General features: G+C 43.4%; 1 long non-coding RNA gene across 6 annotated transcripts in view; it reads left to right on the forward strand.

Annotated features, from left to right (window-relative positions):
• The window catches only part of LOC143806871 (uncharacterized), a 158,391-nt gene that overhangs the window by 119,566 nt on the left and 21,064 nt on the right, over window positions 1-17,761 (forward strand). The gene's annotated exons all lie outside the window — the stretch shown is intronic.

Consider the following 17,761-nt stretch of genomic DNA (forward strand, 5'->3'; position numbering starts at 1 on the left):
AAGGGAACCTTCTGTACACCAAAGAGACACTTTGAGCCCTTGACAAACAAAGAATTTTCACGCAAAATTTTAAAGACCAACCTGACCTGCTCCACATGCGAATCCCAATTATCAGAAAAAACCAAAATATCATCCAGATAAACAATCAAAAATTTATCCAGATACTTCCGGAAAATGTCATGCATAAAGGACTGAAAAACTGAAGGCGCATTGGAGAGCCCAAAAGGCATCACCAAGTACTCAAAATGACCTTCGGGCGTATTGAATGCGGTTTTCCATTCATCACCTTGCTTAATGCGCACAAGGTTGTACGCACCACGAAGGTCTATCTTGGTGAACCACTTGGCACCCTTAATCCGGGCAAACAAGTCAGACAACAGCGGCAAAGGATACTGAAATTTGACAGTGATCTTATTTAAAAGCCGATAATCAATACAAGGTCTCAAAGATCCGTCCTTTTTTGCCACAAAAAAGAATCCCGCACCAAGAGGGGAAGAAGACGGACGAATATGTCCTTTTTCCAGAGACTCCTTGATATATGAACGCATAGCGGTATGTTCTGGTACCGACAGATTAAACAGTCTTCCCTTAGGAAATTTACTGCCTGGGATCAAATCTATAGCACAGTCACAGTCCCTATGAGGAGGCAGTGCACTGGACTCAGACTCACTGAAGACATCCTGATAATCAGACAAATACTCCGGAACTTCCGAAGGCGTAGAAGAAGCAATAGACACAGGCAGGGAATCCTCATGAATACCACGACAGCCCCAACTTGAGACTGACATAGCCTTCCAGTCCAGGACTGGATTATGGGTCTGTAACCATGGCAGCCCTAAAACGACCAAATCATGCATTTTATGTAAAACCAGGAAACGTATCACCTCGCGGTGTTCAGGAGTCATGCACATGGTAACCTGAGTCCAATACTGCGGTTTATTTGCTGCCAATGGTGTAGCATCAATACCCCTAAGAGGAATAGGATTTTCTAATGGTTCAAGAGTAAATCCACAGCGCTTAGCAAATGAGAGATCCATGAGACTCAGGGCAGCACCTGAATCTACAAACGCCATGACAGGATAAGATGACAGTGAGCAAATCAAAGTTACAGACAGAATAAATTTAGGTTGCAAATTACCAACGGTGACAGGACTAACAACCTTAGCTATACGTTTAGAGCATGCCGAGATAACATGTGTAGAATCACCACAGTAGTAGCACAAGCCATTCCGGCGTCTATGAATTTTCCGCTCATTTCTAGTCAGGATTCTATCACATTGCATTAAATCAGGTGTCTGTTCAGACAACACCATGAGGGAATTTGCGGTTTTTCTATCACATTGCACCGAATTAGGTGTCTGTTCAGACAACACCATGAGGGAATTTGCGGTTTTGCGCTCCCGCAACCGCCGGTCAATTTGAATAGCCAGTGCCATAGTATCATTCAGACCTGTGGGAATGGGAAAACCCACCATAACATTCTTAATGGCTTCAGAAAGGCCATTTCTAAAATTAGCGGCCAGTGCACACTCGTTCCAATGTGTCAGCACGGACCATTTCCGAAATTTTTGGCAATACACTTCAGCCTCGTCCTGCCCCTGAGACATAGACAGCAAGGCCTTTTCTGCCTGAATCTCAAGATTGGGTTCCTCATAAAGTAAACCGAGCGCCAGAAAAAACGCATCAAGATCAGCCAATGCCGGATCTCCTGGCGCCAGCGAAAAAGCCCAATCCTGAGGGTCGCCCCGTAAGAACGAAATAACAATTTTTACTTGCTGAGCAGAATCTCCTGATGAACAGGGTCTCAGGGACAAAAACAATTTACAATTATTCACGAAATTCCTAAACTTAAACCTGTCTCCGGAAAACAGTTCAGGAATCGGTATTTTAGGTTCTGACCTAGGATTTCTGATAACATAGTCTTGTATGCCCTGCACACGAGTAGCCAGCTGGTCCACACTTGTAATCAAGGTCTGGACATTCATGTCTGCAGCAAGCATAGCCACTCTGAGGTAAAGGGGAAGGAGAAAGAAAAAAAAAAAAAACTCAGAATCTTCTTTCTTATAATCCCTCTTCTGCAATGCATTAAACATTTAATACTGGCCTGGCAAACTGTTATGACCCCAATGGCGAGGGTCTCAGAGGAACGTGGAAGTCTGCAGAATACAAAAATCCAGCTCATAGGGCAGTGGTAACTGGGTTGACCATATATCTACTCCTAACGCCAACACTAGAAGTAGCCGGGGATCATTCCTACGTTGATTCTAGATGACACGCGCCAGCCGGAGAATCTAGCTACCCCTAGTAGAGGAAAACAAAGACCTTTCTTGCCTCCAGAGAAGGGGACCCCAAAGCTGGATAGAAGCCCCCCACAAATAATGACGGTGAGGTAAGAGGAAATGACAAACACAGAAATGAACCAGGTTTAGCACAGAGAGGCCCGCTTACTGATAGCAGAATAAAGAAAGGTAACTTATATGGTCAACAAAAACCCTATCAAAATCCACACTGGAAATTCAAGAACCCCCGAACCGTCTAACGGTCCGGGGGGAGAACACCAGCCCCCTAGAGCTTCCAGCAAAGGTCAGGATATAGATTTGGAACAAGCTGGACAAAAATACAAAACCAAAACAAATAGCAAAAAGCAAAAGGCAGACTTAGCTGATATAACTGGAACCAGGATCAGTAGACAAGAGCACAGCAGACTAGCTCTGATAACTACGTTGCCAGGCATAGAACTGAAGGTCCAGGGAGCTTATATAGCAACACCCCTAACTAACGACCCAGGTGCGGATAAAAGGAATGACAGAAAAACCAGAGTCAAAAAACTAGTAACCACTAGAGGGAGCAAAAAGCAAATTCACAACAGGATTGCAACCTAAAATTTGTAGCACTAGGCACACTACTATCTTCCTCTTTGAAAGACTGTTCTTGTACCTCTTTCCCAGGGAGCATTGACATCCTAAACATCTTCTTACTCCAAAATTAAACACTTCTTACATGGATGTTCTACAAATTTATATAGTAGAAGTTTTTTTATGTTCTTAGACATATTCATCAAATATATTTATTTTTAACACAATAATCTTTATATGCTTTGCTTCTCTTCATTTCCATCTTCTCTACCTGGTCTGCCACTATATTTTCTGTTTTTAAAGTAGTTTGAGTAGATCTGCTTTCTTTTTTTTTAATTTAATGGACTGCAATCTGCAAAAGTAAAGGCAAACAAATGTATATATTATTTTTACACTCCTCAACATTGAAATTGCTGTACCAAAAAGGATAAGGTGTGAAATTATGGAAATTACAGGATTGAGAGTCGTGTTAATTATATGCAAATTATGAAAATATGTAAAGTACATTTTCAAAACATCTAGATTTATTCAGTATCAAGTATGAGTGCCATGTACAGACACACATGCACTTACATACCTTGGCTACCGTCAGTGAGGTTAATAGCTGTCTGATGAATGTTCTGCCACATTGAATAAACTTTAGCATACAGATCATCAAAATCTGCTTCTGGCAGCTCACTTTGCAATTACAGATTGTGGAGATACAAAGGTCAATGGGTGCTCTCATCCACTAGCCCGAGACCGCATGGTTCAGGGCTCATCCCACTGAATGTCCGCTCTCATTTTCCATGGGCAGAACACTACTCATACAATACAGGGTGAGGGTAATCAATACTTTATTGAACTACCAAAAGACACTAATATATAGAATAGTCCCAGTCAAATGCCCAAAATGGTGTAAAATTACAGTCTCATCCTTCAGCTGACTCACCGAGATTAGTGCAGCTGTGACTTTGTGGCCCACCACGTCCGACTACCCCCATCTGTGGCACGCTGCTTTTGGCATACTTCCCCATAGAGGAGGTAATTACAAGCTTAGGAAGCTGACAGTTCATTGAGGCACAGGGCCAGGTGAACGAAGGGTCACAATCTGGCTTCTCCAAACTTCTCCATGGGGTCCAGGTGACCGGAGGGGCCCAACCTGGTCTCTCTGAATATCTCCATAGAAATAAGGTGCATTAAAGGAAGGATACCTCACAAGACATAAGTGGACATCTTCTCAGCCCTCTTCATGTGACTTTTCTATTCAGGCAGAACCATGTACCCACCCACTTATGTCTTGTGAGGTATCTCTTTTCTGATGCACTTCATTTCTTACTCAGGCGGGACTATGTGTACACTTATGTCTTGTGAGGTATCCTTTCTTTAATGCACCATATTTCTTATCCATGCATTCCCTTCAATATGTCTGTACCACACTACTGGAGTGTGTGCTCACAGTGCTTCATACATTGTAGTGTATGTTTTTCAATACTCTCATTGCGTCTGATTATACCTGCACCTACTGTGCGGTTGTTTATGTGACATTTTTTTCAGTTTTGAGGGTGCATATTTATCACATCATTTACATACTGGTTGGGCTATGATTAGTTTGCAGGTTCTGTCCATCCTGGTGTGGTTTATACCCTTTTGATAATACTGCATCATTGTATACTCACAGTAGGAATTGTCCTTTGTATTCTACACTGCTCAAAAAAATAAAGGGAACACTTAAACAACAGAATATATCTCCAAGTAAATCAAACGTCTGTGAAATCAAACTGTCCACTTAGGAAGCAACACTGATTAACAATCAATTTCACATGCTGTTGTGCAAATGGAATAGACAACAGATGGAAATTGTTGGCAATTATCAAGACACCCTCAATAAAGGAGTGGTTCTGCAGGTGGGGACCACAGACCACATCTCAGTACCAATGCTTTCTGGCTGATGTTTTGGTCACTTTTGAATGTTGGTTGTGCTTTCACACTCGTGGTAGAATGAGATGGACTCTACAACCCACACAAGTGGCTCAGGTAGTGCAGCTCATCCAGGAGGGCACATCAATGAGAGCTGTGGCAAGAAGGTTTGCTGTGTCTGTAAGCGTAGTGTCTAGAGGCTGGAGGCGCTACCAGGAGACAGGCCATTACCCCAGGAGATGTGGAGGGGGCCATAGGAGAGCAACAACTCAGCAGCAGGACCGCTACCTCTGCCTTTGTGCAGGGAGGAACTGGAGGAGCACTGCCAGAGCCCTGCAAAATGACCTCCAGCAGTCCACAAATGTGCATGTGTCTGCACAATCGGTTAGAAATCGACTCCATGCACATGTTCTGAATCTGATTGAGCACATCTGGGACATCATGTCTCGCTCCATCCACCAAGATGGGGTCATCTGAAGGCAATTGTCTATACTGTGAAGATACGAGATGTGTAGCATCTGAAACAATGGATACTGAAAGTCTGTGCTAGCATTTCTTCTGCTTTGTTGCTATCAGTGTGTCAAAAGTGGGAGAAAAGTGTTGCATTGACAATCCAACGCAATGGGCAGCACTTTGAACACATTTTATAAGTGGTCATAAATAACTCATGAAACAATAAAGTTACGGTAAAACCAAGCACACCATTGTTTTTGTTGTGAAATTCTCATTAAGTTTGATGTGTCACATGACCCTCTTCCCATTGGAAAAAATAAAGTTGGATCCAAAATGGCCAACTTCAAAATGGCTGCCATGGTCACCACTAATCTTGAAAAGTTTTCCCCCTGCCATATACTAATGTGCCACAAACAAGAAGTTGATATCACCAACCATTCTCATTTTATTTAGGTGTATCCATATAAATGGCCCACCCTGTATATAAGCTTCCATCAAGATGTGGTTGAGTTGCTTTCTCAACTCTTTTTGCAACTTCCCTAGACTTAATGGAGACAGTGATGTGTAAGTAAAGTCTAAAATGCTAAATAGGTACATGTCCTACCTCCAGGGCTTTCACCTAATCAAGCAATGGTGATTCCATCAGTGTCAAAAGTGGCTGCCGATTACTGATCTGTGTCATTAAAAATCCTCACAATGCACTAGAGCAGGGGTGGGCTATTAATTTTCCCAAGGAGCCACATGAGAGACCATGACTGTTGTGGAGGGCCGAACTAATAGCTTGAAATTAATTCTACTCAATACTAATTTAATAATATTAATTGTATTACTTAATATTGATCATAATTAAGCATGCTGACACCCCGCTATATATCTTTGAACCCCCTGCAGCCCCTTATATAAAGCATGCGTCTCACACAGCCTACTACATATGCGGCTTGAGCCCCACATAGCCTCCCTATATACGGCATGAGCCCCACACAGTCTCCATATATACAGCATGAGCCCCACACAGCCTCCCTATATATGGTATGAGCTCCACACAGCCTCCCTATATATGGCATGAAGCCCACACAGCCTTCCTATATAAGGCATGAGCCCCACACAGTCTCCCCATATACAGCATGAGTCCCATATAGCCTCCCCATGTACAGCATGAGCCCCACACAGCCTCCCCATGTACAGCATGAGCCCCACACAGCCTCCCCATGTACAGCATGAGCCCCACACAGCCTCCCCATGTACAGCATGAGCCCCACACAGCCTCTATATGTACAGCATGAGCCCCACACAGCCTCCCCATGTACAGCATGAGCCCCACACAGCCTCTCCATGTACAGCATGACCCCCACACAACCTCCCCATGTACAGCATGAGTCCAACAAAGCCTCCACATGAACAACATGAGCCCCACACAGCCTCCCCATAAACTGCATGAGCCCCACACAGCCTCCCCATAAACTGCATGAGCCCCACACAGCCTTCTTATATACAACATAAGCCCCACAGTCTCTCCACATACTGAATGAGGCCCCACACAGCCTCCCATGTACTGCATGAGGCCTCCACAGCCTCCCCATATACTGATTGAGCCTCACACAGCCTCCCCATATATTGCATGACAGTATACAGCCTTCCCTTAGCCTCACAATGTGCAGCATGTCACCCCTATAGCCTCCCCGTGTGCAGCATGTCACCCCCAAAGAATCCCCATGTTCACCCCCATAGAATCCCCATGTTCACCCCATAGAATCCTCATATTCACCCCATAGAATCCCCATGTTCAGCCCCATAGAATCCCCATGTTCAAACCATAGAATCCCCATGTTCACCTCATATAATCCCAATGTTCACCCCATAGAATCCCCATGTTCACTCATAAAATCCCCATTTTCACCCCATAGAATCCCCATGTTCACCCCTATAGAATCCCATGTTCACCTCATATAATCCCAATGTTCACCCCATAGAATCCCCATGTTCACTCATAAAATCCCCATTTTCACCCCATAGAATCCCCATGTTCACCCCTATAGAATCCCCATGTTCACCCCATAGAATCCCCTTGTTCACTCCATAGAATCCCCATGTTCACCCCCATAAAATCCCCATGTTCACACCATAGAATCCCAATGTTCACCCATAGAATCCCCATGTTCTCCTCATAGAATCCCCATGTTCACCCCATAGAATCCTCATATTCACCCCATAGAATCCACATGTTCAAACGATAGAATCCCCATGTTCACCTCATATAATCCCAATGTTCACCCCATAGAATCCCCATGTTCACTCATAGAATCCCCATGTTCACCTCATATAATCCCAATGTTCACCCCATAGAATCCCCATGTTCACCTCATATAATCCCAATGTTCACCCCATAGAATCCCCATGTTCACTCATAGAATCCCCATTTTCACCCCATAGAATCCCCATGTTCACCCCTATAAAATCCCCATGTTCACCCCATAGAATCCCCATGTTCACCCCCATAGAATCCCCATGTTCACCCCATATAATCCCCTTGTTCACTCCATAGAATCCCCATGTTCACCCCCATAAAATCCCCATGTTCACACCATAGAATCCCAATGTTCACCCATAGAATCCCCATGTTCTCCTCATAGAATCCCCATGTTCACCCCATAGAATCCTCATATTCACCCCATAGAATCCACATGTTCAAACGATAGAATCCCCATGTTCACCTCATATAATCCCAATGTTCACCCCATAGAATCCCCATGTTCACTCATAGAATCCCCATGTTCACCTCATATAATCCCAATGTTCACCCCATAGAATCCCCATGTTCACCTCATATAATCCCAATGTTCACCCCATAGAATCCCCATGTTCACTCATAGAATCCCCATTTTCACCCCCATAGAATCCCCATGTTCACCCCATATAATCCCCTTGTTCACTCCATAGAATCCCCATGTTCACCCCCATGAAATCCCCATGTTCACACCATAGAATCCCAATGTTCACCCATAGAATCCCCATGTTCTCCTCATAGAATCCCCATGTTCACCCCATAGAATCCTCATATTCACCCCATAGAATCCACATGTTCAAACGATAGAATCCCCATGTTCACCTCATATAATCCCAATGTTCACCCCATAGAATCCCCATGTTCACTCATAGAATCCCCATTTTCACCCCATAGAATCCCCATGTTCACCCCTATAGAATCCCCATGTTCACCCCCATAGAATCACCATGTTCACCCCATATAATCCCCTTGTTCACTCCATAGAATCCCCATGTTCACCCCCATAAAATCCCCATGTTCACACCATAGAATCCCAATGTTCACCCATAGAATGCCCATGTTCTCCTCATAGAATCCCCATGTTCACCTATAGAATCCCCATGTTCACCACCATATAATCCCCATGGAATCCCCATGGAATCCCCATGTTCACTCCCATATAATCCCCATGTTCACCCCATAGAATCCCCATGTTCATACACATGAAAAAAAAAACACACCACATACTCACCTCAGTCCCGTTCCCAGGCGCCCTGCTTCTGTTGCTGTCTCCGATGCGCTGACTCTCCGGCGCTACACAGCTGATGCAATGACATGATGTCATCGCGCCACCTGTTTCACACGCTGATTAGTGGAGGAAGTGGCCAGAGGGCCCCTCCTCCACCAATGCTGACTGCAGGAGACAGTGTGTGGGCGGGCATGGTGCGGACCACGGACCTCAGGTTTTCAGCCCCACGGCTGTCTCAGTCCGTGGGCCGGACTGAGACAGCCAGAGGGCTGGATGTGGCCCATGGGCCGTACTTTGCCCAGGTCTGCACTAGAGGAAGGTCTGACAGTGGCTCTGAGGATTTCATCCTGATATCTTATTGCGACAGTGCCTTCAATTTCCTTTAATGATAACTGCCATTGCCATGCAATTCTCCAAAAATCTGCTTCCACAGACCATCACTGACACATTGTTAAACTGGTCATGCTGGATAAAGTTGCAGGCAGCATGGTGTTGTTCACCACTCTATTGCCAGTCTGTTTCACATCTATGTAAACCTGCTATCTGTGAAGCTAATGTGCCAACAATGGCAGAACTGTCAATTATGGTGTACTCTGGCAAACTCCAATTCAACTGCAAAGTGCTAGGTTATGAATGTAGATCCCACTACAAGATGCTAGGCTCTCATGTCACCCTCTTTGAGTATGTGTCTGACAGTTTGCTCAGGAACATACACACCAGTTGACCGATGGAGGTCATCATAAAGTAGGGCTATGGCGTGCTCCTCCAGTTCCTGCTTATACTGTACAAAGGAATAGATACTGATCTTTCTGCTGCGTTGATGATTTTGCATGGCCCTGTCCATCTCCCTTTATGTAATGGCCCATGTCTTAGAATATGCTTTGTGCTCTTGAGGCTGGGTTGGGAGACACAGTAAAATTTTTTTGTAATGGCACATATAGATGTACCATCCTGGAGGAGCTGGACTACATGTAAAACCTTCATAAGCTAGGGTAAAAACAAAATGAGCAAATTCCCTGCATTAATTAAATGAATGGTGATAATTAACATAGGGTACTTAGCTGACACTAGTTTGATCAAAAACAGACAAGTCCTACTCTGACCCCTTCTATTTTGAGGTCTACTGACACATAGCAAGGTGACTTACAAGAGCTAGGGACCTTCCTGTCACGGTGTTATGGCTTTTACACTCTTTTGATCAAAATATTGTCAACTAAGTACCCTATATTATTTACATGTATCTTTATTTTTTTTACTGCAGGGTATTTGCTCATTATGTTTTTATCCTAGATTATGTTTGGTAATGGCCACAATGTGAATGTTCTCCTACACATTGCACTTATATCAACATGTGTTCTGGCTCATTTCGTTGGCTTTACCTATAAAATATGACTGGGCTACATGTACCTTCTCATGCTACCAGCACTGAAAAGGATACAAAAAAAAATGCAAACACAAAGAAGAACCAGTTAAGAAAAAATGGAGGGAGTTTACACCACTTGGAAAACCATTCTCTTTTTCAGGGTTGTCTTGCTGTCGCCTCTCCAGTGCTCCTTTTGTCCCCTTCATTAGCACCATAGCAGGTGAAATTGATTCACAATACTTATGCTTAATAACTGGACGGATTGATATCCCTGAGGTTTCATTGGCTTTAAGTTATACTTTGATGGTTAATAGTTTCCTTATTTTTCTTCCACGAGTGTAGGTCAAAATATAGTTTTCTTATCTTATTTCCTTGTAAATATGCCTGTTTCATTCTACTATCATTTTTTTATTCTGTTTATACTTTCACCGTGAGAAAAATATTCTGATGTTTAATAAGTCAACTAAAGGCTGACATTTCTTATAAACATGTGATATTTGCTAAAGAAAAGCAAAAATCAGATTGAAGTCATGGAAATTGTTACAAAATTCTCAACCACAACTGTTAACGTCACTACTCACTACGTCTGATGTATCATACAAGCTCCAACTGTACACAAAGTCCATGATGACTTTCTATTTGATTTACTGCGCAGTGTATTATGTAAATACATGAAACGAAAAATGAAGTTTAAAAGGGAACGTGTCATCAGGAATAACCCCAATAAACCACTGCTGCAATGTCCAACCAGAACAGATTTTTTCCATCTTCATAGAACACTCAATAGAAGACTACAGTACAGTGGTGGACATAACTTCGGTGCCACCTGCGTGGTCCTTCAGGGACCTACGAGCTAAGTAGATAGAATTGTTCAATATGGTGGGTCTTCTTCTGTCTGTGTCCGGCACTCCTACAGTGTTCTATGGATGTTGCTTCAACTTCATCCATGATCTCTGCAAAATGTTGCTCTTACATGAGCTGAATACCTGCACATGCGCTGTGTACTTGCTCTTATATCCGCAAAAATCATTTTTTGTTCAATACATGACCCTATCTTAAGTTGAGCTTTGAATCAAGAAAACCTGCATATAGAGATGTGTAAGGCTCAAGATATAAATAAAAATATATATTTATTTTATTACAAAATAGTTAAAAACAATAAGCTACACAAAAAAGGCAGACATTTAAAATAGTATGGATAGGTGAACAATGACCTCACGCTCCCATGAAAAGTAGAATAAATCAGTACAGATATACATATGTATTATATACAGTCTCAGTATTGAACATGGATACTCTATAGAGAATACCATCTCAAAATTATCAATACTATCCAGACAATATAAATGTAAGGGAGATTAGAATAAAGGATTGATGTCACATGATTATATGAATGCACAGTGGCATCAAGCAAACTTTACCTATTAGGAAACCACACCCGAGGCACGTTTTGCATCATGCTTCATCGGGGGGTGTTCTGAATCATCAGGTTGGTGGGTAGTGTCATCAACAACAGTTCAAAGATAGTGATGAGCAAATATACTCGTTACTCAAGATTTCTCGAGCATGCTCGGGGGTCCTCCGAGTGCTTTTTAGTACTCATAGTTTTAGTTTTTCTTGCCGCAGCTGAATGATTTACATCTGATAGCCAGCATAAGTACATGTGGGGGTTGCCTGGTTGCTAGGGAATCCCCACATGTACATAAGCTGGCTAACAGATGTAAATCATTCAGCTGCGGCAAGAAAAACTAAAACTCCAAGCACTAAAAAATACTCGGAGGAACTCCGAGCATGCTCGAGAAATCTCGAGTAACGAGTATATTCACTCATCACTATTAAAAGACATGGAGAGGGTCTGAGAGATTAAAGAGCACACTTAGTGAGTTGGGATATGCCCTGGAGTCATTTGAATACAGCAATGTTCATTTTAGATTGTATTTGGCAGACTTATCTCTATGAGGTCTGGGCTACACTGCGACTTTTTGTAGTGTCACTGATTGATGTTGACTATTTAGCTGTAGCTGAGGTCCAAAGCAGTTCATTGATTTGTTGTCATGGGTGTGTCAGATGCTGCAGAAGGTCTCTGCATTTGCATCTTGGACCCAGTGGCAAACTCCCTTTGACTCTAATTGACACACTGGACCTTGGTGTTTATAGACTCCCAGTCTGCTTCTGGGAATTGCCGGTGATATTCCCATTTCTCCCTTGTGAAGGCTTGGAGCTAGAGCAGTCGACTATCTTCCTCTGTGGTGCTGAAGAGCAAAACTGAGGAGACTTCTGTGTTTGTTCAGAGTGGAGCTGGAGTCAGCATGCTTGATGCAGTTCAGATTGTGCATAATGTAAGACTGAGGGTAGGGTCGGTTCATTGTGAAATAATTCCTTGCTATGTCCTGGACGGTCTTCCCACCCCAATTATATTGGATCTTCCCTGGTTGGTGAAATATAATCCGCTGGTGGATTGGCAAGCCAGAGGGGTCATTGAGTGGGGAGATTACTACCATGAGCACTGTTTAAATACTTCACTTTCTACAGTCTCCTCAGAAACCTTACCTGCATTTTTGTCTGGGTTTGAGGAAGTTTTTTCAGAGAGGGGGTGCAGGATTTGCCTCCTCATCATGAATGTGATTGTCCTATTAATCTGACTCCTGGAGCTAACCTACCAAAGTCCAGACTGTTTAATCTTTCTGCCCTACGAGACAAGCCATGAAGGATTTCATTGCGGAAAGTCTGGAGAAGGGACACATCAGACCCTCATCTTTGCCCGTGGTGGCAGGGTTCTTCTTCATGAAGAAAAAAGATGGCGGTCTATGTCTCTGTTTAGATTTCCAGGAATGAAATCAAATTACCATTTGAGATCCATACACTCTTCCTCTGATTCCGGATCTGTTCAGCCAGGTTGTAGGCAGTAAGGTGTTTTCCAAGTTGATTTTAAGGGGGGGATCTACAGCCTGGTTAAAATCAGAGAAGGGGATGAATGGAAAACGGCGTTCAATACCCATGAGGGTCATTTCGAGAGTTAGGTCATGCCTTTCGGTCTGACCAATGCACCTGTGGTATTCCAGCATTTCATTAATGATATTTTCCATCATTTGGTGGGCAGGTTTGTGGTGGTCTATCTAGATGAAATTTTGGTTTACTCACCTGATTTTAAGACACATCAGGGGCATGTTAAACAGGTGCTGCAAATATTAACCCCTTCACCCCGGAGCTTTTTCTGTTTTTTCGTTTTCGTTTTTCGCTCCCCTCCTTCCCAGAACCATAACTTTTTTATTTTTCCATCAGTATGGCCATGTGAGGGCTTATTTTTTGCGGGATGAGATGTACTTTTGAACGATACCATTGGTTTTACCATGCTGTGTAACAGACAATGGGAAAAAAATTCCAAGTGTGATGAAATTGCAAAAAAGTGCAATCTCACACTTGTTTTTTGTTTGGCTTTTTTGCTAGATTCACCAAATGCTAAAACTAACCTGCCATTATGATTCTCCAGGTCATTACGAGTTCATAGACACCTAACATGTCTAGGTTTTTTTTTATCTAAGTGGTGAAAAAAAATTCCAAAGTTTGCTAAAATAAAAAAAATGCTTAATTTTTCGATACCCGTAGCGTCTCCAATTTTCGTGATCTGGGGTCAGGTGAGGGCTTATTTTTTGTGTGCCAAGCTGGCATTTTAAATGATACTATTTTGGTGTAGATATGTTCTTTTGATCGCCCGTTATTGCATTTTAATGCAATGTCGCGGCGACCAGAAAAACGTAATTATGGCGTTTTGATTTTTTTTCTCGCTACACCATTTAGCGGTCAGGTTAATCCTTTGTTTTTATTGATAGATCGGGCAATTATGAAGGCGGCGATACCAAATATGTGTATGTTTGATTTTTTTTTAATTGTTTTATTTTGATTGGGGCAAAAGGGGGGTGATTTAAACTTTTATATATTTTTTATTTTTTTTATATTTTTAAACACTTTTTTTTTAAAATTTTGGCATGCTTCAATAGCCTCCATAGGAGGCTAGAAGCATGCACAACTCGATCGACTCTGCTACATAGAGGTGAAGTACAGATCACCTCTGTGTAGCAGAAATGCAGGTGTACTTTGAATGCCGACCACAGGGTGGCGCTCAAAGCAATCGGCCATCAACAACCATATAGGTCTCAAGGAGACCTCTGGTTGTTATGGCAATGCACCGCTTACCCCTGATCATGTGACGGGGGTCAGCGGTGCGAGCACTTCTGGCCGCGCGGCCAGGAGTGCTAGTTAAATGCCGCTGTCAGCGCTTGACGGTGGCATTTAACTAGTTAATGGGTGCGGGCGGATCGCAATTCCACTCACGCTCATTGCGCGCACATGTCAGCTGTACAAAACAGCTGACATGTTGCGGCTTTGAGGTGGGCTCACCGCCGGAGCCCACCTCAAAGCAGGGGATCTGCCAGCTGACGTACTATTCTGTCAGCTGGCAGAAAGGGGTTAAGCGATAACAAACTATATTCCCAACTAGAAAAATGTGTTTTCGTCCAGGAGGGGCAGTTTTTGGGGTACCTTTTGTCATCTTTGGGTTTTCGGATGGATCCAAGGAAGATCCGTGCGGTCCTTGATTGGGACTGTCCCGAGAACTTGACATCTCTATAACGTTTTCTGGACTTTACTCATTTTTACCAGAAATTCATCCAGAATTATTCAGTAATGTGAAACCCCTTACTGACATGACAAGGAAGGGGTCTGGTTTTTCCAAAATGGTTGGATGCCATCCTGCTGGCTTTTTCCTCCCTAAAGAGCTGTTTTGCCATGGCTCCTATACTTAGTCAACCCAATGTTTCCCAACCCTTTGATGAGGTTGATGCATCAGAGGTGGGGGTTGGGGCTGTGTTTTCTCAGGGTCTGTCCCCTGGCAAATGGTGTCCATACGCCTTCTTTTCTAAGAAATTTTCTTTGGGTGAGAGAAATTATGACGTGGGTAATAGGGAGCTCTTGGCGAGTAAATTGGCATTTGAAGAATGGCAACATTGGTTGGAGGGTGCTGTCCATTCTATTACTGTTATCACTGACCATTAGATCTTGTCATATCTTCAATCGGCTAGACGTCTCAACCCATAGGCAATTTAGATGGTCAGTGTTTTTACTAGGTTCAATTTTGTTATCTCTGTCCATCTAGGGGTCAAAAATGTCAAGCCTGAGGCTTTATCCTGGAGCTTCCCTGCTGGTGGTGACCATGAGGACCCTGCCCCAATTTTGCAGAAACGGGTAGTCATTTCGGCGCTGTACCCTGAGCTGGAGTGAGAGGTTTTGGAGGCCTAGGGAGACGCCCCATCCTCCTGCCCTCCAGGAAGGTTATTTGTGCCATCTAATGTGCATTGCAAAGGAATTAAGGAACATCACAACTAGGTGCTTGCTGGTCATCCAGGTGGTAAAGCACCGCAGACTTCCTTTCCCATCATTTTTGGTGGCCGGGGTTGCATCGGGATGTGGTTGAACACATATCTGCTTGTAGTATCTGCATGCGTTTTAAAGTATTGCATACCTGTCTGACAGGTACTCTTCTTCCACCAAACGTCAAGGTAATCTCAGAACGGATGGGTACCTGAGCTGACTGCCTAGTGTGAACACTTACCTATGGCTAATAACATGGTAAAGCCTGCTTTTATAGGAAGCTCAGAACCAACTGTGTTTGGATGTAATTAAAATCACAGCATGGTGAAGGGCGGGGCGTTCAAGTCAGAAAAAATAGTACATAGTAAATATAAGAAAACTGACTGAACAGCAATCTAGTCTGAACTGGTGCATAATTCTTAGCACAAGATTTGGCCAGGTACCCATCCGTTCTGAGATTACCTTGACGTTTGGTGGATGGGCTCACAACTTTTGGCCAAATCTTGTGCTAAGAATCTCATGTGTTTTTTCATAAATTTCACAAGCCATTATGCTATTCACATTTCATGTATTGCACATTTCATTGCTTTAGCACAGTAAATTTTGAGTGCAGCCATTGATCTATTTGCTATATGACTTTTCTGGTTATGCACCAGTTCAGACTAGATTGCTGTTCAGTCAGTTTTCTTATATTTACTAAAACTCTAACTCAGGCACTTATAAGTGAGATCATGAAGCTTCACGGGGTTCCTTCCGATATGGTCTCTGATTGGGCGACCTAATTTTTTTTGAAGTTCTGGAGGCCATTTTGTTTTTGACTGGGGGTGCAGCTGTCCTTTTTCCTCTGCCTTCCATCCCCAGTCAAATGAACAGACTGAGCGCATTAACCAGAATTTGGAGACTTACCTCAGATGCTTTGTCTCCAAAAATCAGGAGGATTGGGCATCCTACTTACCGCTGGCAGAATTTTCTATTAACAATCTCCGTCAAGAATCTACAGGCAGGTCACCGTTCTTTGGTGCATACAGATGCCATCCACAATTTGGTACTTTTAGTGGGGGAGGGGCTTCAGGAGCTCCGGAAGAGGAATGTTTTGCTTTGTCGCTCTTCTCAGTGTGGCGGGGGTTGCTGAGTAATTTTAAGATTATGGGGGACAGGTACAAACGTATGGCTGACAGAAAAGGCTTGCCTGGTCCAGACCTGAATGTGAATGACTTTGTGTGGTTGTCTACCAGGAATATTAGGTTGAAAGTTCCTTTTTGAACCCAGATTTATTGGTCCCTATAAAATAACCGCCGTCATTAATCCAGCAGATTTTCATCTTGAGCTACCTCAGGCCCTTAAAATTGACAATGTTTTTCACAGGTCTTTTCTCAAGAAATATGTGTTACTTCTTGAGTCCTCACCCCTACCACCACCTCAATAATGGTTGATGTAAATCTAGAGCTTCAGATTTCAAGGATTCTAGATTCTCTCCTCCAAGTTGTTCCCTACAATACCTGGTGCACTGGAAGGGTTACAGTCCTCAGGAAAGGATGTGGGTCTCGGCATCAGAGGTAAATTCCCTCAGGCTGGTTCGTTCATTTCACATCTCCTATCCCGAGAAACCTTGTCCTGAATGTCTGGAGGCCATACATAGAAGGGGGGTACTGTCACTGTGGTGTCAGAAGATGCAGACAGTCACTCTGCATCTGGCTGCAGAAGGTCTCTGTGTTTGGCTTTGCAAATGCCTTCTTAATCCTTCTGACTTTTGGACCCAGTGACAACCTCCCTCTGGCTCTAATTGACACAGCTGGACCTGGGTGTTTATAGACTCCCAGTCTGCTTCTGAGAATCGTCAGTGATATTCACATTTCTCCCTTGTGAAGGCTTGTAGCAATAGCAGTCGGCTATCTTCCTCTCTGGTGTTTGGAGGTCGTCTGGTGTTACCTCTCTGAGTCTGCCCAAGATAAGTGTTTCCCTTATTCATCTACCCTCTCTGTCCTTAGTTGTAGTGGGGACTGACTTTTGTCACCCTATCATCTCCTTAACCAGGGCCTATCACTAAGAGACAGGCAGGGATTAGGTTACTGCTCGGCGATAGGTGCAGAGCCTATATAGGGATGTTTAGGGCAGATAGGGTGATGTTAGAGCTACCTATGGGTCTCCACTCCCCACTTCCCTAGTGTTTGGGCTCCCCCCTTCCTCTCATGTTGCGCTTAGTCTTCCCACTCTGTGCATGACATTTGTATGCAATTGCTTGGACTGCAGCTACAGCTTAATAGTTAAAATCAGTCAATAGAGCTAAAATAAAAAGTCACAGTGTAGCCCAA

The sequence above is a fragment of the Ranitomeya variabilis genome, chromosome 2, assembly GCF_051348905.1.
Source record: "Ranitomeya variabilis isolate aRanVar5 chromosome 2, aRanVar5.hap1, whole genome shotgun sequence".
In the NCBI taxonomy this organism is placed as follows: Eukaryota; Metazoa; Chordata; class Amphibia; order Anura; family Dendrobatidae; genus Ranitomeya; species Ranitomeya variabilis.